This window comes from Danio rerio, chromosome 19 (assembly GCF_052040795.2).
Source record: "Danio rerio strain M-AB ecotype USA chromosome 19, GRCz13ab, whole genome shotgun sequence".
NCBI classification, from domain to species: domain Eukaryota; kingdom Metazoa; phylum Chordata; class Actinopteri; order Cypriniformes; family Danionidae; genus Danio; species Danio rerio.
In genome coordinates, this window is record NC_141039.2 from 9302211 (window position 1) to 9328721 (window position 26511).

Sequence of the window (26511 nt, forward strand, 5' to 3'; positions counted from 1 at the left end):
AAGTGATTAGAAAAATATTCATGAAATAATTATAATGGTCTCATGGCAACCATAAACTACTTGTTTTGATTATGTCAGGTTGTCATGACAAAGACTGGGTGCCTGTTTCAGTAAGGAGGTTTAAACGACTCTGAGTTTAAACTTAAACTCTTAGTTGATTTACCGAGAGATTAAAAACTCAGAGTTTTCGGTTTCAAAATAGCTGATCTGAGGTATGTCAATAAACTTTGAGTAGACCAACTCAGAGTTAAGCACACTCAGAGACTATAAAAAGGCATTGTCAATGGAGCACAGATATTACAAGTGACTATGGCAACATCTTAAAAAAGAGATGCAAAGTTATAGCAAATATGATCATATATTTAAAAAAGCAACACCACTGCATCAGTGAAACAGAGGCAGCATGGGAAAACAGCTCAAGTTAATGCGTAATTTTACATTTAAAGTATTTAAATATTTAAGTATAATAAAATAAGTAACGTTATGTGTGTTTCCCAGAGATGGGTTGTGGCTGGAAGAGCATCCGCTGCGTAAAAACATGCTGAATAAGTTAGCGGTTCATTCCCCTCTGGCGAATCCCTGATAAATAAAGGGACTAAGCTGAAAAGAAAATGAATGAATGAATAAATGTTATGTGCAACGTTTAAAAAAAAATAATAATTTACACGCATTCCCACTATTATACTCGTTGATCAGTTTTAATAAATTTAAGTGCACTTGTGTGTCTGCCTCTATTATTGATCAATTGGTAGAGGTTGATATGAAATTTAGAATGTAAGCAAAACTAAACAGTTTTTAGAAAGAATAATAATCTCATTAATTGAGTAACAGTAGGCTACATGTCCCTGTTGAAGGTCAGTGAATTTAAGATAATTATTTATTAAAAAGGACTAGCCATTCTCGTACGTGACTTTGTTCTTTGTGTGACTGAAATGTAGGTAATAGCTATTTTTCCATCCAATAATATTAATCAAATTTATGTGCAAAACTAAAATATTGCATAAAAGATGCGAATAAAGCAGCGTTTCCATCCAACGAGTCAAAGAGAACTAAATCGCCACTTCCTGATTAAACAGGCGCCAAATACCAACTGTAAAAATAGAATTTACTGCGGTATAAGAAGCTGCGTCAAGCTTTTCTTTATTTAATAAATGTACTTATTTATTAGAATTAGTAGAACAGACGCTCTTGATACACTCCAGACGCTCTGGAGATCATTAATAATATAATAACATTAATATTGAAACAGTTAAGAAATTTTAGAATGACCAAAACAACATTTGAGATGTTACTGTGTGCTTAGCCTGCTGGTTTGTCCATTTACACAGTTTGATCAGCATATGATCTCTTATAACAAATCTTTTTTTAATGTACATACTGTAATTTGTCAGTAAAAGTGTTTCCATCGTAGTTTATGCACATCTTTTCTATCGAATAAAAGTTTATCCTACTCAGTTATGTGCAAGTTTTTTATGCATATTTTCAAAAGTTATGTGGATCTGACATTTCCATCAATCATTTTTATGCGCATCTCCAAAATGAGCATTAAAATTGGTGGGTGGAAACGTAAGGCTAAGGTGAGAAAGACCTGTGTTTTCTGTGAACAAGTGAACAAGATGATTCTCACACCCTTTCAAAGCAAAAACACTAGGCTAAAGGATCCAGTTCTCAAAAGTCTTGTGCACAAATGTTCTGTGTGTGTTTCATGGCCTTTTTTCAGTGACTTCTAAATTTTAGTTTTTCACTAACCACGCATAATCATTTCTTTCTCAAAAAACATAAACACATACAAACATGCTGCATAGGTATTATTGTAGTTCAACTTGTGCTGTTTACAGTGTTATCACAGTTTAACCAATCATATGTTTTTTAAGATACTGAAAACAACACAAATGTCAGTGCATGTCAATACTTCTTCATAGCCCCAAAACACCCTCAGACGCCAGAGGGATAATACACTTAGTAAAGCTAATGTTTTATTTGTATTAATTCGATTTTCTAAACGAGCACAAACTAAACTTTGCATTTTGTTCATATGCTGTGTTCTGCATTTGTTCTATTAGTAGATTGTTTTAGTTGTCATACCAAAGAAACTACAGTTGCTTGAATACACTCTACAGATTTACATTAGTGTGTATGTATAATGTAAAAACAAACTGATCAGGATGCCACATAAGTAACTATAAGGGCATATTTGTAAATTACTTTGTATCTAGATGGAAAAAGTTCAAAACATTGACTTTTTTGTTTAACCATGTCCTCATAAATCAGTTATGTCCTCTTAATACACAAGGTGTTTAGTTTTGTGTGTGTGTGTGTGTTTAACTGTTCGTCCTCCTAGATCACTTATGTCCTTTTAATACACAAGGCATTTACTTTTGTGTGTGTGTAACTATTCGTCCTCCTAGATCACTTATGTCCTTTTAATACACAAGGCGTTTACTTTTGTGTGTGTGTAACCTTTCGTACTCCTAGATCACTTATGTCCTTTTAATACACAAGGCGTTTACTTTTGTGTGTGTGTGTAACCATTCGTCCTCCTAGATCACTTATGTCCTTTTAATACACAAGGCGTTTACTTTTGTGTGTGTGTGTAACCATTCGTCCTCCTAGATCACTTATGTCCTTTTAATACACAAGGCGTTTACTTTTGTGTGTGTGTGTAACCATTCGTCCTCCTAGATCACTTATGTCCTTTTAATACACAAGGCGTTTACTTTTGTGTGTGTGTGTAACCATTCGTCCTCCTAGATCACTTATGTCCTTTTAATACACAAGGCGTTTACTTTTGTGTGTGTGTGTAACCATTCGTCCTCCTAGATCACTTATGTCCTTTTAATACACAAGGCGTTTACTTTTGTGTGTGTGTGTAACCATTCGTCCTCCTAGATCACTTATGTCCTTTTAATACACAAGGCGTTTACTTTTGTGTGTGTGTGTAACCATTCGTCCTCCTAGATCACTTATGTCCTTTTAATACACAAGGCGTTTAGTTTTGTGTGTGTGTAACCATTCGTCCTCCTAGATCACTTATGTCCTTTTAATACACAAGGCGTTTACTTTTGTGTGTGTGTAACCATTCGTCCTCCTAGATCACTTATGTCCTTTTAATACACAAGGCGTTTACTTTTGTGTGTGTGTTTAGCTGTGTCCCATTAAATCACAATTGGTCCTTTAATACACATTTGTGAAGTGTGTGTGTGTGTATAGCTACTGTCCTTATAATAACGGTTTGTGTTATGGGCGGGGTTTCAAGGTAATTATCATATGACCTCATATTTAAGTATGTAGTCAGATTGTTGTATTTTAAGTTGTGTTGTGTGTAATCAAACTTTAAAGTGAAATCTGTGTTGTACAGCTCAAAATAAAATTTTTGATATGCACCACAACTCTCTAGAGTAAGTGGAAGAGTGTGCTCCCCTAATACACCAAAAAACTGGTTTGAGCTGAAGTGTCCTTGTAACACACATAAACCCGTATGTGTGTGTGTGTGTGTGTGTTTGTGTGTGTGTGTTAGGGCTGCACAATTCTGGCTAAAATGAGAATCACGATTTATTTGGCTTAAGATCACGATTTTCTCATGATTCTGTAAATGTAAAATAAAGATTAATATGAGTAGGCTTATTTATCAAAACAAGTCATATTAGACCTGTGTGTAGGTCTTCTTTTGGTTAAAATGCTACATTTTGTATAGAATTGAAATGGTGGACTTTAAATATGTCCTGGTTGTTAATTCAAAATAAAGTGACGACATCAGAGTACAATTATTGATAATTCTGAAGTTGAATTATTATGTTTGAGACATATGCTTGTCATTTTTCATTGACATTATTAGACAGTCTTTTCACTGGTGAAATGAGTCGTTTGTCATTAGATTCCATCTCGCATTATATTCAACATTATATAGGCTAGATTAGTTTTACTGACCAAGTAAACATTTATTGTCATGTACAACTCTTTGTGTTCGCTATAAAAGAAAAAACAAATCAAACGCTTGTTGTAATCAGAACTATAAAATGTGATACATTTCATTTAAATGATGTGCACGCTTTTGGTTTTACTTTAACTTCAGAGTGTGGTTCATGTCATGGCTGCCATCACATGAGGAGAATAAACACAATGATCACTGTGCAACGAACTCAACGTTATATACGACATTATTACCTGTTATTCACAGCCTATGCTGGTTCTGTTCATTAAAGTAGCCATCATTGATGAGTATGCACGTGTCCTCTCAACAAACAGTGTGTCAGCTCACATGTGATTTTTATGCCACGAATACCAAGTTCGATTGTCTCCCTTGCCACCTTCTCGGCTGGTCTGTGTTCACACAGATTTTTTTTCAATCTGTACCCTGGTTTGCTTGCATTATCAAGCTGCTGTTTTGTGCACAGCTGTTGCTAGGTGATGGCCGGGAAACCAAAGCACCAAAATGAAGACGTCCGCATATCACGGTCATTCTGCTTTTACTGAAAATTAAAAACATTAAAAATGTTCAGAACATCACGCCATGTTGTTTTTGGTAGAGATAAGCAGACATTATCACTGTGTTTGCACTGGGTCAGTCCCGTTTGTTGCCAAGGTAAAGTTAGGTGATGCACAGACATACACACGAACGAATGTCATGAAAACTAAAGCTTGTTGTACTGTTGGCAGTTCACTTCCATTATTTGGTATGATTGCATTCATATCAGGCAGACTCGGGTACGGTTCTGTGTGTTCAGAAGACAGCGTTCATACTAGCTAAACGTACCGAACTCTGACATCAAATGAACCCAGGTGTAGACCAAAAGTGCTGGTGTGAAAGCACCCTAATATTTTGTGTAGGGTCGAATCGAGATTGCAATATTTTTCCAGTTAATCATGCAGCCCTAGTGTGTTTTTGTGTGTGTGTGTGTGTGTGTTCTGGTTTATGTGGTTTGCAAGGACACAATATTTTACATTTACATGGGTATGATCGGTAAATGTGGTTTACAAGGACATTTCTGGGGTCCTCATAATTCAAAATGTTCAAAAATCATTTGACATTCAAATTTGGGTTGGGTTTAGGGGTAGGGGTAAACTAAGGCCATATAATAAGCATTTTTACAGTAAAACTACATTAGACCAATGGAGAGTCCTCATAAATCACACATCCAAGCATGTATTTCTCAAGTTGCTGGGACCACAAGTATAGCAACACCAGCTGATTTTGAACTTGTGGTGACATTTCTTTGGTCCCCATTAAGAAAACAGGTAATAAATCACACAGGATAAAACACTGAAATTTATAAAATGCTGAATCTTTTCTATGACGGTTGGTTTTATTGGTGGGGATGGGATAGGGGAATGAAATATACAGTCTGTACCATATAAAGTAATTACGCCTATGGTACAAGTGTGTACAGCAGGGGTTCTCAATCTCGGTCCTGGAGGTCTGGTGTCCTGCAGATTTTAGCTCCAATCCCAATCAGACACACCTGGGCTAGCTAATCAAGCTCTTACAAGGCTTTCTAGAAACATCCTTGCAGTTGTGTTGAGGCAAGTTGAAGCTAAAATCTGCATTACATCAGACCTCCAGGACTTGGAGTTTGTGCATCCCTGGTTTACAGTGCATGGATGTGTGTTTTGTTTTTTGAGTAAGATTCAGTTGCCAAAGATCGACTTTTACTGATAAACAGAGGGACAGGTAAATGAAATCCCTGCTGAACTGAGCCGCATGTATTTATCTGCTAGAAAGTCAATGGGCTGTGAGAGCATAAATAAGAATAATAAGATTAAGCGGATTAGTTAATTAATTGATTGGATTAGACATTTGCTGTTCGCCTCGGCACAGGTCATGTACAAATTGTCTCTGCTCTTTCTTTTACTTTGCATTTCTGAACTCTTTCCAGCTCTGCGGAGCTCCAGTCGGAAAAGGAGAAGTAAAAATAATCCTAACAGCATTATTGCATAATTCATTTGCTCCATATATGGGTCATAAGCTGCCTTGAATCAAAGCTTCTTAGCTGCAGAAACCTAAGTGGATATAAGTAGTCTTTAACAAGCTTAAAACGTATCCAAACCATAATCTATATTCTTGAGATGTCAATGGAGGAAAAAAAGCAAACATAAAAAGATGTAACACCAAACAGAAGAGAATCAAAGAGATTGCACCTAAAATACTCTTCAGTAAACATGGCATCTGTGCTGGAAATCCTGGTTGTGTAGTAATGAGGGTTGATGGGGACGCAGTGATGGAGGAGAGGGCAATAAAAACACAGCATGCACGCTGCCGACACTGACACTTTCACAAGTCTGAGGACAGGCGGATAGATGACCACATGCCTGACCACACTCTGACACTAATCATATAAAAACTTTCTCATGTGACAAGACCTCGCAGTGAGAGAGCTGCAGAGACTTGTAGCCCTTCTACCATGAAAATTCTTTGAGGGAGAATAGATCACCCATATGTGAAAATTCAGTCATCATTTACTCCCCCTCATGCGGTTTCATGCCCATATGGCACAGTTTTTTTTTCTTTCCAGGGAACACAAAAGAAAATTTGAACAGCTTTTGAGCAATCTGGGATTTAGTAAATGATGATTTTGCGTTTATGGATGATAAAGCAGTTATTTTAATCTTAGTCTTCAGCTAATACTGAACGCAGGGCAATGCCCAGTCATAAAAATAGGATTTAAACTGGAATCTCTTGAATTTTGAGGAAAGTTTGCTTGGATAAATGTGCTAAATGTTAAATTATAGAAGCCAGGACATGAACACGTGCAGTTCATCTCTGGAGCTGCTCTCGAAAGCACACTTTGTAAGCTTTTTTACTATTTTAATTAGTGGTAAAATGATTGTCATATCACATTCGCAAAGGAATGATTAAAAAGTGTGGTTTAACTTGAAGACATACTGTCAGGTGTACAGAAGGCCTATTATTCTACAACACAAAGGCATTTCATAATTTATTGTAAATGGTAAAACTGTTTTAATGCAGTTGCATTTATAAAATGTTACTTAATTTTAAAAATCACACATTTTGACCCTGCGGCGACGTTGTTTGAGTTCCCATTAGGAAAACTGGTAATAAATCAAACAAGATGAAACTTTGAAAATGAAAAAAATGCAGAATGTTTCCTATGAGGGTTGGGTTTTGGGGTACGGATGGGATTGGGGAATGAAACATACACTCTGTACCATATAAAAATAATTACACCTGTGGATAGTCCCTAAAATGGTAGCTGTACAAGTTTATACAGTACTCACAAAAATGCCCTTTTCTGCTTATTCAAATCTCCTATTGAAAATACTGTAAGTTGAAACAACATAATTCTTAACTCATGTTGACATTCTCAACTACAATTTTGAGTTGTTTGAACAGAACATTACAGAAATTAGTTAAATTAGAACTTTCATATTGCAAGCAGAAGCAGTGCGTCAGTGTGTCATTTAGGCGCTGGGTCTATTTTTGCCGCTTCCCAAAAACACATTGAATGACAGTAAAAAGTAGCAATTTTACCCAATAAATGCATCGATAAGATCCACTGAGTTTTATTTTGTCGCCTGTGGTGTGAATGTGTGCCAGGAGAGGAGATGCTGTTACAAGAGCTAGAGTGTTGCTGCGCATGACAAACTTTGCGAATTGTTCAACTCTGTAGACCCACACATGTTGCTTAGGCCGACTTTGCTAAAATATTTGTAGAATGTTTATTATTATGGCATAGCTTTCTACCCAATTCAGCTAATTAAGTAATGACAATAAATAAATAAATAAATAAATAAATAAATAAATAAGCACAAATACTTGATCTATGCCTGGCCCGGCCCGAATAGTGGCAGGAAATATCGGGAGATGTCTGGGCTTGGGCTTGGGCTTGGGCAGAGAATCTAAACTCTAAATCGTACAGCCCTTTAATAAAGGTTTGGAACCACAAGAGTAATTAATAAATAAATTTACATTTACTCCCAAAATATGTCTGTCATGCAAAGGAAATTTTGAGTGTGCAGAGTCTTCATTAGAAAATTAACAATATGAAATTTTTTATACTGTTTTTTTTTATTGTCTGATGAAGAACTTGCATGATTAAAATGTTTTTTTTTGTTTTTTTTTTTTGCTTTTTGCTTTGGTGTGCCAAAATGCTTGAATACTTTGAATATTTTTTGTTTTATCTAAAAGTTCATAAATGGATTATTTTTTGATTCAGAATGTCAGGTTTTACAGGGTTAAGATCTTCTAGAGACAGTAAACAGTAGAAAAAGTAAAAGCAGGAAAAGCGAGGCTAAGGGTTATCGGTTGAGAGTGAGAACATATTGATGATTGACCATTCCTGACTTATTTATGATTGTGGAAGTGAAAGGGAGCTAAAAGACTCAATGGAACAGACGAGACATTTGCAAAGCTAATCGTAACACTTGAAATGCTCGGCGCTGCCTTCCAATGTGACTTTATCCTAACCTTATGCTTGATGCTTTTTGATTAATGTTTTAAAAGCCTCCCTGCCCACAAGAAAGCCATTTGAGAGCTCTCTCGTAACAAAGAGAAGAACATTGCATCTAGCATAACAAATGCACTATATTATGCATTGTAATATGCCTCACCGCCTTTGCACAATAAAAGCTGAATCCACCTCCAGAAAATTCTCTGTAGACGGGACTCTGCACTTAAACCTAGATAATGACTGGTTTTATTAAAATTTATCATTATCTCCAAAGCAAGCAGCTCGTTTGAACTTGAAGCAATGAACTTGCAATAGGTGAGATAAAAAATAAGTCTGGAAGGCCATTTTGTTGCTTATATAACTAGTTTATTCATCTCTTGATCCGTTAGGTAACATGATATAAACTTTGCATAAGTTTTATTAGGACTGTGTTTTGCTTCTGCCTTCGCACTAACAGTGTGTTCATTATTGGGAAGTTTTGCTTGATTTTAAATGAGCTCTGGTGTGATTTCTTTATTAGCAGGGTTCATTTGAACAACGTAATAACACCACCATTCAAACTCTGGTGCACACCAAAAAAACTGATTGAGTCCTCTGAAAAAACTGAAATGTAATCAACACCAAAGACATCTAACTGAATCAAAATCAGTATACTGCATTAAATGGTGCAACCAGAATGCTTAAGCATACCTTTTTTTTTTTCTTATCTCATTAAAACGTTAAGATAAGATTAAAGAGCCCCTATTATGCATTAAAAAAAGGTTATATGTTGGTTTTGGGGGTCTCCAAAAAAAGGCTGATATGCATGCCAGGTCAAAAAACACTTTCATAGTCTTATAATTTGCATTTATTTTTACCTAATTATCTCAACGACTCCTGTATGATTAGTTCATCAATTTATTTGCTCCCAAACCCCTCCCTTGCCTCAGAATAATCTGCGCTGATTGGTCAGATGACCCAGTCTGTTGCGATTGGTCGACTGCATTCAGAGCATGACAGAAAAAAAAATCCCACCGTGGCTTATCAACATTTTTAAAGTAGTCAGAGTGCAGAGTCTATGTGTGAACCCAATGCAGGGGTGTATTAAAGCAATGCAGTTAATCACCAGCATATCATTCTGTTCTTAACCATAAGTAAAAACAACGACACACATTCAGTATTAATCCACACAGTGGCAAAAGCTAAACTATTTTGAAACTTGACTGCCGCACTTGTGTAGGAACAGCTGATGGTGGCCATGGCAACGACAAACAGCAGATGATTGCGAGCTCACAAATGCATTTAAATTCGTAAAGAATGTGGCACACGTCGTGTTTTCAACGTGGCTTTAGACTCGATATTTGAATATAGAGTTAACCAGATACAGTACAAGCCGTGTGGAGTGATTACAAGTAACAAAACACAATTAAATACATATTTTTTAAGCTAGAGAAAACAAGGGGGCAACCATTTTAATCACACTTACACTGGTGAAATAGAGGAATAAACTGCTCCATTAACTGTGTAGTGATAAAGTTCCTGTCAAGCTCTGACATCAATACTCTTTTCTGATTCACAATATACAAACATAAAACAAATGACCTTTAACAAATGGCTCATGAATCCCCTTGCAGCGTAGATTATTGCAATAATCTCCAAAATGTTTACTCATTAATGTTCGCTCATCTTCAGTCATGATCCATCCCACACACATCCGCACTACTCTAGTGTTTGAAGGGAAAGGTGCGTTCATGTTTTAACGAATCAGACACTTTATATTTGGTATTGTTTCGTGTCGACTTCGATAAAGACAGGCAAAAGATCTGAATGAACAACGAATCATTTAAATGCAGAATCTTTTATTAAAAAAAAATATTTTTAAACGAGATGCACTGTTAGATTTAAACCTCAGCTGGATGTTTCACTTAGAGCTGTATTGCACACTGCGTGGAAGGTAATTTTTAAAAACTGACGGTTCGAGTCTGTTAGGCTAGTTTGTTTTGTGTAATTCACACATTAATTCACCTTTTGTCAGGTTTACATTGAAAAAGTTTAACATGATTTGGTATGCAGAATTGGTGTTGGCCATCACTGAAAAAGATCGCTCTGGAGTGCGTTTCTGAAAACCCTTGTTAGCCAACTATGGTCACAAGACGTACAGACATAGTTCAGTGATTTGGCATTTCCCGAATCGGTCATTCCAATGAACACTTGACCATAGATCTGATAAAAAGACTATATGAGGTTAGCTCACGTGCTAGCTGCCGTAAGTGATTTTAAGTTTTAGAATAGAATATGGAATGGTGCTGTTTGGGCAGCGATTTCACCTTTCAGCAAGAAGGTCCCTGGTTCAATCCTTGGCTGGGTTAGCTGGCATTTCTGCGTGGAGTTTGCATGTTCTCTCTGTGTTTGTGTGGGTTTCCTAGTTCCAGTTTCCTTTTGATAAATGATGATACAGATACTGCCACCTGCAGATTTGTAAAGATGCAGATGCAAAATGTACGCTCTCGCTTCAGTCAACTGTCATCCGTTTGGTGTGTTCATGCACAGCTTTTTGGCTTGGACCAGATGCAACTAATGCAAGGCAACAACATTGTAGCAGCGTTCCTTTGCCGATATTGTTGGTAGAGTACGCAAGTTTTTTACGCGTAAAAAATCCGAGTCCGTAGGCAAAAAAGATGCAAATAAAAGTGTCTTTATTTTCCAATCAACAGAATTCCTTCATCAGCATTAATCCATCTATATTACACACTACTCTTGTTACCTTATGATACGTCACGGTCAAAAACTGTGTGCTTTCTACCAACGCTCTCTTCCATCATGCAGTGAAGCCATTGTCAGTTTCAGTTGCGACTAGTTCTTTGACGTTGGCTTGGTGTATCCCCGGCTTCACATGCATGCACATACAATAAGCACATCCAGATACATTGTTTTGAATGTTTAAGTTTCTTTATATAGGCTACGTCAAGTATATATACACATGAATGATCAATTTACAACGATCTTTTATTTGAAGCTGCTTTGACACAATCTACATTGTAAAAGTGCTATACAAATAAAGGTGAATTGAATTGAATGCTAAGCAAACCAGGGCAAAGAAAATTAATTCTCCTTTTTAGTCGAGATCTGAGGAACCTAGAGGTCTGAATTACAAGTGTGACTACAGTACTAGTCGCATATAGTGAACAAAGCGTAGTGAATGAGAGACGATTACAGTTTTCCGAGCGAAGGCTAAAAGTCTCCAACAGAGGCACAGTCAAGCAAGGAGAAGGAAAGGTGAGATCGTGGTGGTGAAAGTACAAGGCACATTATCTGCCTTGCTATAATAACCTCTTTCCCTCCCTCATATCCCTTTCTTTCTCTTCAACTCCTTCCAAACAGTGGCAGCTATTAGTGCTGAATGGAGCGGAATTGAATTAGCGCTGCCCACCGTTTCTCTAAAAGCGCCAGGGCCCAGGGGCACCATCGCCATGCTAATAAAGCCCAGGCTCTTACTGTGTGAGGAAAAGTGGCCGGAATTGCTGATGGGAGGACGTCAGGTGGGGGCGGAGGGCTTTCTTCATGACTCAAAGGCGGACATGAGCAGAGAGCAGACGAAGCTTGCTTGAATAAGAGCGTTCACCCTGCGATCCCATCGGCATTCCGCTGGCCTGAGTGACATGGCAACAATAACTCACGCCGCAGCGTCCATGAAGCTTCAGGCCGCCTAGAATAATTTTAGCTGCTCGTGGCGCTTTTGGAATAGTGGGGCGCCGCAGTTTAACTGTAATTACATTCATTTTCACTACTCCAGCTCCCACAAAATGCCAAGACTGCACTCAGAAAGAAAGGAAATGTGCACCGAGGGGATCCAAACTATTTGCCGGTGAGCATATCATCATCCATATTCACCATTAGAACTTTGTTACAAGTCCATGTTCAAGTGTATAGATGCGTAGTCGTAGGTTCACTTTCCATGCAAAATTGTATCCCCCAAATACACAGGGAGACATTTTGTGTAAAAGTTGCTGGTAAATGCTTAATTGTTGCAAAGATTGTCACATTATGTATATTGTAGTTAATACCAATAATCATATTATTGTACAATTATCCATACATCGGGGTGACACAGCGGTTAGCACTGTCGCCTCACAGCAAGGTGGTTGCTGGTTCGAGTCCCAGCTTGGCCAGTTGGGTGCTCCGGTTTCCCTCATAGTCCAAACACATGTGGTATTGGTGAATAGAATAAACTAAATTGTCCATAGGGTATGTGTGTGAATGATTGTTTATGGATGTTTCCCAGTACTGGGTTGCAGCTGGACGGGTATCCGCTGTGCAAAACATATGCTGGATAAGTTTGCAGTTCATTGCACTGTGGTGACTCTTGATGAATAAAGGAACTAAGCCAAAGGAAAATGAATAAATGAATGAATGAATGAATGAATGAATGAATGAATGAATGAATATGCATACATCTTGATACCAATACAGGGTACTAGACATAAATTCTGTTTACATGGGAAGGAAATATTGGTGCGTTTGACATCATTAAGAACAGTAGTCAACTTAATAGAAAGTTTAATACACTGAAGTGCAAGCGGGAGCTAATAGATGTGTGTTTGTTTCAGCTTAGTTTAGTTAGTAAACTAAAGGAATCAAGATAAAAGCATACACATTAATCAAATGTCATGGTGTTCGCGGGATCTTAAGAAGTATTAAAAGTTGATAAATCAACTATGAGAAAATTAAGGCCCTTTAAAAGTTATTAAAAACTCTTAATTACGTTTTTACGAGGTCATACTTTTTTTTCAAGCGTTTTCCAAAGTGTTTAACTTCAAAAAAAGCATAAATATGTTCCAAGAGTTCACACTTAGCTGATGAATGATTATAAAGCTTGTTTGGCATGCTGCCCCGGGAGAGAGCCCTGAGCTCATAAGATCCTTGAGCCCGGGGCTCCCTCCCGTTTGCAAGGCGAGAAGGGAGCTTGAGCTCAGGTAGATCTCGAGAACTCCTCTGCTGTAGTAGCTAATGAATAGATAGTGATTGCTCTTAAGAGATAACTACTTACTAGGAGCATGTCTATGGTGGCAATTTGGATTAGTCAGTTAAATTAAGTTGCATGTTTTTGGACGGTGGGAAACCAGGGAACCTGGGGGAAACCCACGTGAGCATGGAGAGAAAGTGTAAACTCCGCACAGTTGTACCTAAACTTTAAGCTGAACTAAATCGTGACTTGTGTAGAGATGTGTAGAATAAGACTTAATTTGTTTTTTGTTTTTTTTCTGTAAGCCACTTTGAGAGAATCTGTATTTCAAGGTAGACTATTGACTGCTTATTAGAGAAGCTCTGGAGACGGCTGATCAACCAAAACAACAACATTACTGAAAGAATTATGGCCGAATTAAGAATCGGGCCAGCTGTGAAATGTACCCATCACGGTGCTACCGGATGATCAAAGAATCGCTGCTGTAGCGGCTGAGGAAGGAGGAGGTGAGAAGCAAGAATTGTAATGCATGTCCATGCAGAGAACAAGGCAAAGCACGGGGTAGTATAAAAGACAGCCTTGCTTAATTCCTGTATGAATAAACCGACAACATGCTGAGCAACGCGCTGTGCATCTAGGAAAGAAAAATCTGTGGACTGAAGCGCTTCCTCTAATTACACACTCTGGTAGAGCATGGCATAGCACATTTGAGAAGCATCGGCTGGTAATAGCTCACACTATCTCTGCATCTTTAACGGTATCTAATTGATGGCCATGAAAGTAGCTAGTCTTTGCCAAAGTACGACGATCGGGTAGACCTATCACTTTCATCTAACACTGTGTGACCTAAACTTGTAGGGTCCAGTATGATTAATTAACACTGGTAAACATATTTAATATGACATGACAGGAAACCATTTTCATCTTAGTTTAGTAGATAGCAGCTAATAGTTAGCCAGGGATGCGTTTCCGAAAACCATCATTAGCCAACTAAGGTCGCAAGTTCCATAGTTACAAAAGTAGTTTGTTAATTTGCCGTTTTCCTAATTAATCGTTCTAATTAACATTCACTAACTGTTGCAAATCTGTTCGTTTGCAACTACACCTCTAGAGTTGTAAGTAGAAGCATAGTTCCTGGTTGTGTTCTATTCCCTATTATCCCCCTGTGCCAAATTCCTTACGAATAGTCCAACATTTAACCATTAAAACATTAAAGTAATCTCTCTTACGTGTTATTTGTGTTTCGAAGTGTTTTTTACGCATTATGTAGGATTGTTTTTTATTTCTTATTAATAGCTTACTGTAAATTACAACCATTTATAATGTGTGTGTGTGTGTGTGTGTGTGTGTATATATATATATATATATATGTATGTATGAGATTAAAATATGTGTTATCTTTTTGCAAGTGTTTTTAAGTTTTAGAATAGAATATGGAATATTCTCAATAACATTTGTAAAGTAAACATAGGCCCTATATGTGCTGTTTACATATATTTAGCTTTAAAATGTATGGTCAATAAATTTTTTCTTCATAATTTAATTTGTGTTCCACTAAAAACAATCATTATTGAATCATTTAATTAATCATTTAAAATTTCTACTACCCTCCACCAAAATAAATTCTAAAAAAAAAAAAACTTTGGGGAACAGAAACTTCCTTGTGTTGATACTTCAATCAACTCATTGTAACATTGTAACAGAGAATGGTCAGACAGGCAATGGTCAACACAGGAGCATACAGGCAATCTGAAGTCGTAGTCTAAACAGGCAAATAATCAGGCTAGGCAGCAGAGAATCAGGACACTGAAAACAATACAAGGATCGATATATGGAAAGACTATACTGACTGGATTGGACTAGACAATATGTTTAGAATTGTTACTGAAAACAAGACTCAGCTCTGATATGTGTGTGTGAGCTATAAAATGTCCTAGAATTAGTTCATGTTGAGCTTCTATATGTGTGTGCACAATCAACTGCAACTGGAGTGTGTAAACAGGTAATATGGAACTTGTAGTTTATTTGGTGATATATGTGTAGTTCTCTCGTGATCTGTGTCGACTAGATTGCTGTTGATTGTTAAACTTCAATAAAATGGGTTTGCAACTAAAAAGTCTGCCAACAGTAAATAAACTATTCTTTTCTTTAGGTCATGTCTACACTCTGTGATTGGACTTTTATTTTATTAAAGGTAATGTTGATAGTTCAAAATGGAGGCACAGCTTTGCACAGTTTAGTTCCAACCCTATTGAAACAGAGCTGATCAAACTTATTGAGTCCTTAAGGGTTGTTTGAAACCTACAGGCAAGTATGTTGTGTTGGAACTAAGCTGTGCAGGTCTGCGAACATCCAGGTACTGAGTTTACACCCCTGACCTAAAAGCATAGTCTACTTTTTGCATTACTGAAAATGGCAACACCTGTTTTGCAACAATGAGCAATACAGTTATGTCAGTATTTATTTACCTTTGTTAATGTTATTTAAAAATAAAGTTGTTTACTTTCACTTATTTAATGCACAGTGTATTAATTAATGTTAAAAAGCACTAATTTGGATTTTACTAATGTATTACATACAGTATGGTTAACAAATTACCGTCCGTTCATGCTAGTAAATACAGAACATTTACTAATTGAAAGTTACTGTAAAGTGTGATGCTGAAAATATGAGTTTTTTTTAGCTGACAAATATATAGCACATACATTAAATGTGTAGTTTAATCCAATACGCCTTAATGTCAGTAGTTATTAATCTCTTGAACAGTGTAAATGAATTCTGAACTCTTAAGCAGCAACTTCCAAGGAGACAAAATTAATCAAATGCCAACAGGATATCCTTTTCTCCGCAGTTTCGACATTGATCTGACAACAGGGGGCACGGGGTTTTCCCTGTTGGCGACATCATTGTCTGCATGCAATTGGCAACCTCTAGCTTTGGCAAAAATCTTGTCACCTATAGCATTTTGTACCTTAGCCTCATTGGCTGACACAACACAAAGGTCTGCCAACCTACTGGAGCGCTGCCTCTTGTCTTTTTAGAGGCACTAAAGGAAGCATAGAGCCGTTTGTGCTCAGGATGGCAGGGGAGCCCGCAACATTTTATCTTCCTGTTTGCAGTTGGCCTACATCTACATGGGACAGGAGAAAACATATACAGTCTAAACATTACCAACAAAAGAAAATGTTTCTTAAGATTAATTTGAGACTCACATTTGAGCTAGCATGGCTAACAGTGGTTAAACTCCATCGGGTTTCCCATGAGGCTAGTAAGATAGCAAGTACACTAGCGTGCTTGTTGAGAAAAAGAATAATGTGGTTGGTATTACTGTGTATTTTTGTGAACTGTGGATGTGTTATATACTTTAGCACTCAAACTGGCCATCTGCTAGCGTCCTTTTGTTTTTGTATGTTTAGCTTATTTTAGCTATCCGCTAAACTTAAATGTCCTTTCCTACGACAAGCTTTGTTTTCATTTAATTTGTCTTTGGCAAAATAAGAATTTGAGATTTACATTTGAGCTAGCATGGCTAACAGTGGGTAAACTGCACCAAAGGCCCTGGAGACTAGTAAGATAGTAAGTACACTAGCTTGCTTGTTGAGAAAAATAAATAATATGGTTGGTTTTACTGTGTATTTTAGTGAACTGTGGATGTATGGATGTAACCCAAATTTCCACCAAAACATTTTTTATGGTTAGAATATTGTTGATAAAGAAATAATATGGTTGGTTTTACTGTGTAATTTAGTGCTAAATGTCCTTTCCCATGACAAGCTTTGTTTCCATTTAATTTGTCTTTGGCAGAATGAGAATTTGAGACTCACATTTGAGCTAGCATGGCTAACAGTGGCTAAACTTAATCATGTTTCCATTGAGACAAACTTTAGGTTGTGACAACGTTCTTATAACGTTATCTGTAACGTTCCAAGAATGTTGAAATGTCCAGTTTTGCTTGATGTAGTTAAACATTATTTTCATGGTTAGCATAACATTCTTACAATGTTTTTAAAACTCAAATTTCCCCCAAAACATTTTTATGGTTGGAATATTGTTGATAAAAAAATAATATAGTTGGTTTTACTGTGTAATTTAATGCTACTTTTTAAACTGCAGGTGTGTTATGTTGCAATCAAACTGGATATCTGCTAGCCTCCTTTGCGTTGGGATGTTTAGCTTATTTTAGCAGTCTGCTAAACTTAAATGTCCTTTCCCATGACAAGCTTTGTTGCCATTTCATTTGTCTTTGGCATAATAAGAATTTGAGACTTACATTTGAGCTAGCATGGCTAACAGTGGTTGAACTGCACCGGAGGCTTTTGAGACTAATAACATAGTAAGTCAACTAGCTTGCTTGTTAAGGAAAGCTAATAAAATGATTGGTTTTACTACACATTTTAGTGCTGCTCTCTGAACTGTGGATGTATTATGTACCACTCAAACTGGCCATCTTTTGTTTTGGGATGTTTAGCTTATTTTAACAATCTGCAAAACTTAAATGTCTTTTCCCATAACAAGCTTTGTTTTCATTTTATATGTCTTTTGCAGATTGAGAAATTGACACTAACATTTGGGCTATCATGGTGTTACGTGTTTAAGTGGGATGCTGTAACATTTAGGTGAGACAGATGTAATGTGTGTGACACTTCACGGATGAGGCAGTGTAGTAAGATACTACTAAGTACACTAGCTTGCTTGTTGAGAAAAAGACCAATAGGGTTGGTTTTACTTTGTATTTAGGTGGACTGCGCATGTGTTATGTAGCACTCAAACTGGCCAACTGCTTGCCTCCTTTGGATATTTAACTTATTTTAGCAGTCTGCTAAACTTAAATGTCTTTTCCCATGACAAGCTTTGTTTTCATTTAATTTGTTTTTGGCAGAATGAGAATTTAAGACTCACATTTGAACTAGCCTGGCTAACAGTGGGTAAACTGCACCGGAGGTCCTTGAGGTTAGTAAGATAGTAAGTACATTAGCTTACCTGTTGAGGATAGATATTAATATGGTTGGTATTACTTTGTATTTTAGTGAGCTGTGGATGTGTTATATAGCACTCAAACTGGCCATCTCCTAGCCTCCTTTGTTTTGGGATGTGTAGCTTATTTTAGCAGTCTGCTAAACTTAAATGTTCTTTCCCACGCCAAGCTTGTTTTTGTTTCATTTGTTTTTGGTGGAATGAGAATTTGAGACTCGCATTTGGCTAACAGTGGTTAAACTTCATCAGGTTTCCCTTGAGACTAGTAAGATAGTAAGCATACTAGCCTGCTTCCCTGCTGAAAAATCCAGCTTAAACCAGCCTAGGCTGGTTGGCTGGCTTTAGCTGGTCGACCAGCCTGGTTTTAGAGGGGTTTTGGCCACTTCTAGGCTGGTTTCCAGCCATTCCAGCCTGCTCTTAGCTGGTCAGGCTGAGAGATGACCAGCTAAAACCAGCTTGACCAGCCTAGCCAAGCTGGGAGTCCAGCCAAAACCAGCTATATCCAGCTTAAACCAGGCTGGTCAAGCTGGTTTTAGCTGGATTTGGCTGGTCATTTTCCAGCCTGACCAGCTAACACCAGGCTGGAAATGGCTGGAAACCAGCATGGAAATGGGCAAAACCCCTCTAAAACCAGGCTGGTCGACTAGCTAAAACCAGCCAACCAGCCTAGGCTGGTTTAAGCTGGATTTTTCAGCAGGGTTGTTCAGAAAAGAATAATATGTTTGGTTTTGCTGTGTATTTTAGTGAACTGTGCATGTGTTATGTACAGTAACACTCATACCGGCCATCTGCTAACCTCCTTTGTTTTGGGATGTTTACTTTATTTTAGCAGTCTGCTAAACTTAAATATCCTTTCGAATGACAAGCTTTGTTTTCATTTAATTTGTCTTTGGCACAGTGAGAATTGAAACTCACATTTGAGCTAGCATGGCTAACAGTGGTAACAGCTAACTGCAGTGGCCCATAAGACTAGTAAGTACACTAGCTTGCTTTTGGAGAAAAGGAATAATATAGTTGGTTTTACGGTTTATTTTAGTGAACTGCACATGTGTTATGTAGCACTCAAGCTGGCCATCTGCTAGCCTGCCTTGTTTTGGGATGTTTAGCTTATTTTAGCAGTCTGCTAAACTTAAATGTATTTTCCCAAACAAGCTTTGTTTTCGTTTAATTTGTCTTTGGCAGAGTGCACAATAAAATCACTCACTTGTTTACAGGACACAGTAGGCGTTTGGTGAGATTATGTGTCTTTTGTGGAACAGTTATGTTAATATTATCCTGAATATCACACCCTGATTGTTTGCTTTCTGGCCCTGTAGAGTTAAAAAACAAGGCACTGACACTGGTAATTTAATGAAATAAGCCTCGTTGTCTGTAGTTATTTTCAGAAATTAAGTTATGTCATCATGTTGATGTTGATATAGTTGGAGCCATATGGATCATCCATATTGATGTGGATCTTTCTTGGCTGGAAGTGGATATTCCCATCATTAGCATGCACAGAAACCTGCTTTTTTCAGGAGCAGTCGCACGTTTGCATACCAAAGCTCAGCTAACCTGTTTCGCTGCTAGCTGTTTTCATACTGCGAACAAATGTTGTGTGATTTTACCGATAATCTGCCCCCTCCCGAGAGGTACGGAGGTGTGCTGTAATGAAAGGCCTGTTTCAGAGCCACCTGTCATGACCTGCCTCGCAGCAGGGCCACACGACGCTTACTCAACGCAGCCATTCATCTCCCCACGCTAATTGTCATACACTTATTCAACGGATTAGGCGCGTAATTATTCCTCATAATTACCACTTATTGTTCTCAGTCGTTGTTTCCTTGCTCAATTTGTTTGTTTGTGTTTCACGGCGTGCCGACAAAAAGAAAGAAATTCATTGTCATGCCAAATGAAACAATTTGGATTCAAATGAAATAGATTTAATTTGGAGTGTAGGGGGTGATCTTAAACTAAAGAGGCAGAAAATTAAAACAACAGGAGAATGGAGAAAGATAAGAGTACAAACCAACAGACACCTAAAATCTGAAGATAGTATTAGTGGACATTTTAAATCTATCAAAAGATAACTAAAATAAATGACTTTTAATGAAAATATTGGAAATAATTTATTTTAGATAAATATTTTAGATAAAATTTAGTTTGTTTGATCTAAAATTCATCACTTTCTCCTCGGCAGCTTGAAGCCAAAATGAGAAATCAATTGATTTCATCAAATGCTAATTGTTTTTGCTATAGAGATTAACTTTTAAAAAGTGTGTGTGTATATATATATATATATATATATATATATATATATATATATATATATATATACTATAAGGATTTCCTTTTTTTTTCTCTGACCACACCAAACTAATTAATACCTTGCCACAAATTTTAATTAATGTGTCAAAACAAGCAAAAAACTGTTGTATATACACACTTTTTATTCAACAAAACAGCTGACATTTAAAAATATATATATTCTCACGCATCTAAATCTATGCACAGTGGTCCGTTCTGGCTCAAGATCCCAGATCACCAGTTAACTACGTTAACTGCGTACAACAACATATTAAAGATTGAAGAGCATCTCTGAATGCCTGGGCTACAGAAGCAGAAGGCCACAATCAGTGCCACTCCTGTTAGCTAAGAACAGGAAACTGAGGCTACAATTCGCACAGGCTCACCAAAATTGGACAATAGAGGATTGAAAAGACATTGCCTGTTCTGATGAGTCTCGATTTCTGTTGCGACATTCGGATGGTAGGGTCAGAATTTGGCATCAACACCATGAAAGCATGGATCCATGGTGTAATGGTGTGGGGGATATATATTACTGGCACACTTTGGGCCCATTAGTACCAATTCAGCATTGTGTCAACGCCAAAATCTACCTGAGTATTGTTGCTGAACATGTCCATTCCTTCATGACCACAATTTACCCATCTTCTGATGGCTACTTCCAGCAGGATAATGCGCCGTGTCATAAAGTGTGAATCATCTCACAGTTTATCAGTCCACTGTACTCGAATGGCCTCCACAGTCTCCAGACTCAATCCAGTAAAGCTTTGCAATGATAATAGTATATTTTAATTTAACTAGATATTTTTCAAGATACTAGTATTCAGCTTAAAGTGCAATTTAAAGGCTTAAGTAAGTTAAATATGCAAATTAGGGTAATTAGGCAAGTCATTGTATAAAGAAGATTTGTTCTGTAGACAATCAAAAAACAATATTGCTTAAGGGGGCTTATAATATTGACCTTAAAATGTTTTTGTTTTATGTAAAAATTTATTTTATTCTAGACGAAGTAAAACAAATCAGGCTTTCTACAGAAGAATTTTTTTTTATAGGAATTACTGTGAAAATGTCCTTGTTTTTTTACTTATTTTTCATTGTCTAATTTCATTTTGTTTTTTGGCAACTTAAATTTTCTTAGACCCCTGAAAAAAGAAAAAAAAGAAAAGAATTGTGATAGTATGTTATGTGTGGGAAGCAAAGTCAAACCAGTGCAGGAATAGTGCAGTTCTGATGCTGAGAGGGTAAAAAAGAAAAAGAAAAAAAAAACTATATGCTGCGAAAGTATCCCCACAGGGCTCCTCTTGGAAGGATTATATTTGGTGCTCTTTGGGTCTGCTGCGTATCTTTACATCAAGATAAAACCAAGATTGTATTAGGCTGTGCTCTGTCTGAGCCTTTTTTGTCAACACTGGCCCATATTAACAACACTTGAAGCTGTGTTCTTTGCTTTACCTTAATGATCGTTGTCTGTGAAGTGGTTGCGCTTTCAAATGAAAACAGATGGACTGAAATCAGAGGGAAAGAAGGAGCTGTCTGGAGCGGCGGAGTCTCTTGATAAAGTACATTACAATGACCCATTTCTGTCTGTTTGCTAACTGATGCAATGAGTGATTGTGGCTAAGAAAAGTCTATGGTTTGTTCTTTGTCTTCTCAGTCCTTTCACAGGTTATTCATGTCATCATCTAAGGCAGCTCTTGATTTAGTCCTGTTCGTACTAGATCGGCTGCAGTATTGGGATGTATGTTAATGTAATAATTATCTTAGCTTCTCTGTCCAGATTGACCATCTCATTGTTTAAGACTTATATAAAATGCCCTGAAAAGTAGGAAAGAGAATTGAGATGCTGGTCTCGAGTCAAGCGGTTAAGGTTTGTGTAGCCTGTCATTGTGTGAAGGATAGACTCTTGGAGAAAATTAAACCGAGTGAACACAACAACAACACACACAATGAATCACACAGGACTAGCACACTGCTGTGAAACTTTTAAACTTGATAACTGTTTTAAAGTTTTTATACCTATATAACATATAAAATAGCCTAATTTAACAACATGGCATGATTAAGAGGGCACACTTTCCAGAATTTCATCACAGTTGCAAATTTGACATTTATTTTATACAGAAGGTCAATAAATGAGTGGTTAATTGTAGCTGTTAATGAGTGGTTATTAACTGACTGACTTAAGACATAACATTGACAATGTAAAACAAGGATCACAGCAGAACAGCTGTGCATCTCTGTTTCAGTACTGAATGATTCAGCATTTTTGAATGTGTCAATTGAGTCAGTGATTTAATTTAACAACATGCCATGATCAAGTTTGTGCATTTTCTAGTATTTCATCCCAGTTGCTAATTTGACATTTGTATTACACAAAATGTCAACAAACGAGTAGTTGTAGCTATTAATGAGTAGTTATTAACTGACTGATATAAGACAAGATTTAGACAATGTTAACTATTTGTAAATCAAAGGTCACAACAGCGAAAACAGCTGTGCATCTCTGAGCAAAACAGTGCTGTCAGTACTGAATGATTCATTTTTGAATAAATCAATTGAGTCAGAGATTCAAACTTACAACATGACATGATTAAGACGGTGCACTTTCCAGAATGTCATCCTAGTTGCAAATTTGACATTTATTTTTCACAACATGTCAATAAATAAGGGGTTAATTGTAACTATTAATGAGTTGTTATTAAGTGACTGACCTAAGACATATTATTGTCAAGGTAAAACCAAGATCACAGCAGAACAGCTGTGCATCTCTGAGCAAAACAGGGATTCAATTTGACAACATGACATGATCAAGAGGGTGCACTTTACATAATTTCATCACAGTTGCAAATTTGACATTAATTTTATACAAAAGTTGATTAAATAAGTGGTTAATTGTATATAGTATTGAGTATAGTATTAAGTAACTGACTTTAGACATAATATTGGCAATGGAAAACAAAGACCACAGCAGAAGAGCTGTTCATCTCTGAGCAAAACAGTGCTGTTTCAGTACTGAATGATTCAGCAGTTTTGAATTAATCAATTGAATCAGTGATTCAATTTAACAACAAGAGAGAGCACTTTCCAGAATTTCAACACAGTTGCAAATTTGACTTTTATTTTATACAAAAGGTGATTCAAGAGTTCACACTTAAGTAATGCTTGACTATTTTAGCAGGATTGGCATGCTATCCCAGGAGAGAACCCTGAGCTCGGAGATAGATGAGCCCAAGGCTCCCGCCTGGTCAGTAAGCATTAGGAGGGATACGAGATCCTGTAGCTCTCAATAACGCAGTAGGTGCTTGTGACTTTAACTATTGTTGCTTGTTTTTTGTGTGGGAGGAAACTGGAGCACTCGGGGAAATCCCATGCACAGAGAGTGTGGATTGGCTCAGCTAGCATTTGAACCAACAACCTCCTTGCTGTGGGGCAACAGTGCTAGCCACTGAGCTACCGTCTGGCCTGAACCTAGAATTGAGGAAGAGGAAGAAGGGATGGATGGGGGATTCCAAAACAAAGATGAAAAATGAAGTTTAGGCCGGATATTTATGTTAAATTTGGAATGATCCAATTGGCTAGTTAGTGATTAGGGATAGGGATCAGCTGTAGTCAATCCTATCACGTGCTCCTCTCGAAATTAGTTTGTGAAACTTCACTTAAATAAAGGTTAATTGTAGCTATTAATGAGTAGCTATAAATAATTTATAATAAATAATATTGGTATTGTAAAACAAAGAACACAGCAGAATAGCTGTGCATCTTTGTGCAAAACACTACTGTTTCAGTACTGAATAATTCAGCTTTTTTGAATGAATCGATTGAGACGTTGATTCAGTCACTGTTCATAAAAACAGGCTGTTCAATCATGAATGAATCAGACCTTTGAAGTAATCGGCTGTATTCATGACTCAGGGACTCACTCATTTTTAAAAGTACCACTGCTGTTTTGTCCAACATTTAATATTTGTATAATATAAATTATTTAAAACAATAAGCAATTATATAGAACAGTTGCAATTTTGCAGTTGCTACATTTGAGCTTTGTTAATTGTCTGAATACTTCTGAATGCTTCTTCTGTTTCTTCTGCAGTGGAAAGATAGATTATGCTAATGAACATTTTATTTGATTGGTAACCCTATAATATGCAACTATGCAAACTGAATCCATTTTTAAAATGTAAAATTAGATTGGTATGAAAAATTACGCTTTTTTTTATTATTAAAGGCAAGTTAAAGGGGAAACAAATTTATTTACTCACTATTTACTCACCCTCAAGTGGTCCCAAATCTTTATGAGTTTCATTTAACTATTATTAAAGGAGATGTTTTGAAGAAAGATGAACATCTGCAGCCTTTGATCTTCCAATGTAAGGCAAATATCACTATGCAAGTCAATAGTTACAGCTTTTCAAAATATCTTCTTTTTTCTTTAACAGAAGAAAGGTTTAAAACAAGTAAAGGCTGAGTAAATGATGGCAGAATTTTCATTTTTGGGTGAAATATCCCGTTAAGGTTAGGAAAAATAGCTATATGAAATTTTTATACAATATGCCTTGGATTTCAGTTTAAAAGGTCAGTCTTTCAAAGTGACGTATACTAAAACTGTTTATACTTTTGTTATTTTATCGGTTGCTTTTGGAATTTAAATGAGTTTCTTTTCATTTTCCCATTACAGTACTTCTAATTGACAACTTTGGCACAACTAAATGCATTCTGTGATGTATGTAGTACTGAAGCTGAACTTTTAGTTGTGAATTCCACAGACATCTCTTATCCTGTCTGAACTGACATGAAACATTTTTCAGATGTCCACAGTAACTTTTAATTTACAGACATGTGTCCTGAAAACTAATCCCAGCAGAATAGGGTTTTTGGCTGAATGAATTTTGGTTGCTTGCTTTCCGGCATCCAGGGAGCAGAGCGGGAATTGCTGTAACTGGACTATTCAATTTGTGCGGAACATTTTTGACAGAAAGCGTTGAAATCTTCCCAGCAACCCATGCAGATGGTGAGTGAGCTCCCCAAGTTTGCGGTCAGAGATCCCATGGGGCCCGTCCACACACACTCTCACACACACACTTCAGTGGCCCGCTGATGGTAGATGCTTTCCTGAGCCAGGATTACTGTGCAGGGTGTCTGAGGGCTTCAAACTCCCCCTGAAAATCAATATAGAACTCAACTGTGTCCAGCCAGCTGGAACTGGCTCCCATTTCCTATCCGGATTCAATACACCACTTGGGCTCTATGGGCTTTGCACTGTGGAAATGAACAAACTCCATTAATGTCTTATTAGTATGCAACAATGTGTACTTGATTCATAGCCGTGCTTAAAACTTCACATCCGAATTACTGTTTCCAGTCATTTCACAAGCACAATTTGTTTTTTTGACAGGCACTTTGAAGGAATGAATGACTGCGCTGTTGCTTTTCAATGCTATGCTGTTCTAAACATTCATGTTTACCATTATTTGTGTCAAACTGGAATTTTTAAACAGGGTTCCTCACAATTTTTACATATTGTCCCAACGCAAATCGATTAAGGCCCTGTTTACACTAGTATAGGTTAATTTTTAGCAGCGTTTTAGAATGAAAAAGATCCACGTTCACACTGGCATTTTACCTAGCGTTTCAGAACAGATCTCCGTCCACAGTACACCACTAAAAACACACAGCGGGTATGTTTCCTATTTTTCACTGAAAATGAAAGAAGGCAGTTATGTTTTAGGCTCTGTTTTGTTATAAATATGCATACAGTGAAGATGACGGTCATATATAGCTACACGATGCCCTAAAATTTTTGGTGTCTGTTAAGTTGTTAATATCAAAATGAAAGTAGACAGTTCCTTATATTATGTTTTAATTGTATTGCTAAGAAAGTGAATCAATGTAGCCAGGGTGATGTGA

At 37.0% G+C, this 26511-nt stretch overlaps 1 protein-coding gene across 6 annotated transcripts in view; it reads left to right on the forward strand.

Moving 5' to 3' along the window:
• The window catches only part of efna3a (ephrin-A3a), a 195945-nt gene that overhangs the window by 68482 nt on the left and 100952 nt on the right, over window positions 1-26511 (forward strand). The window lies entirely within an intron of this gene.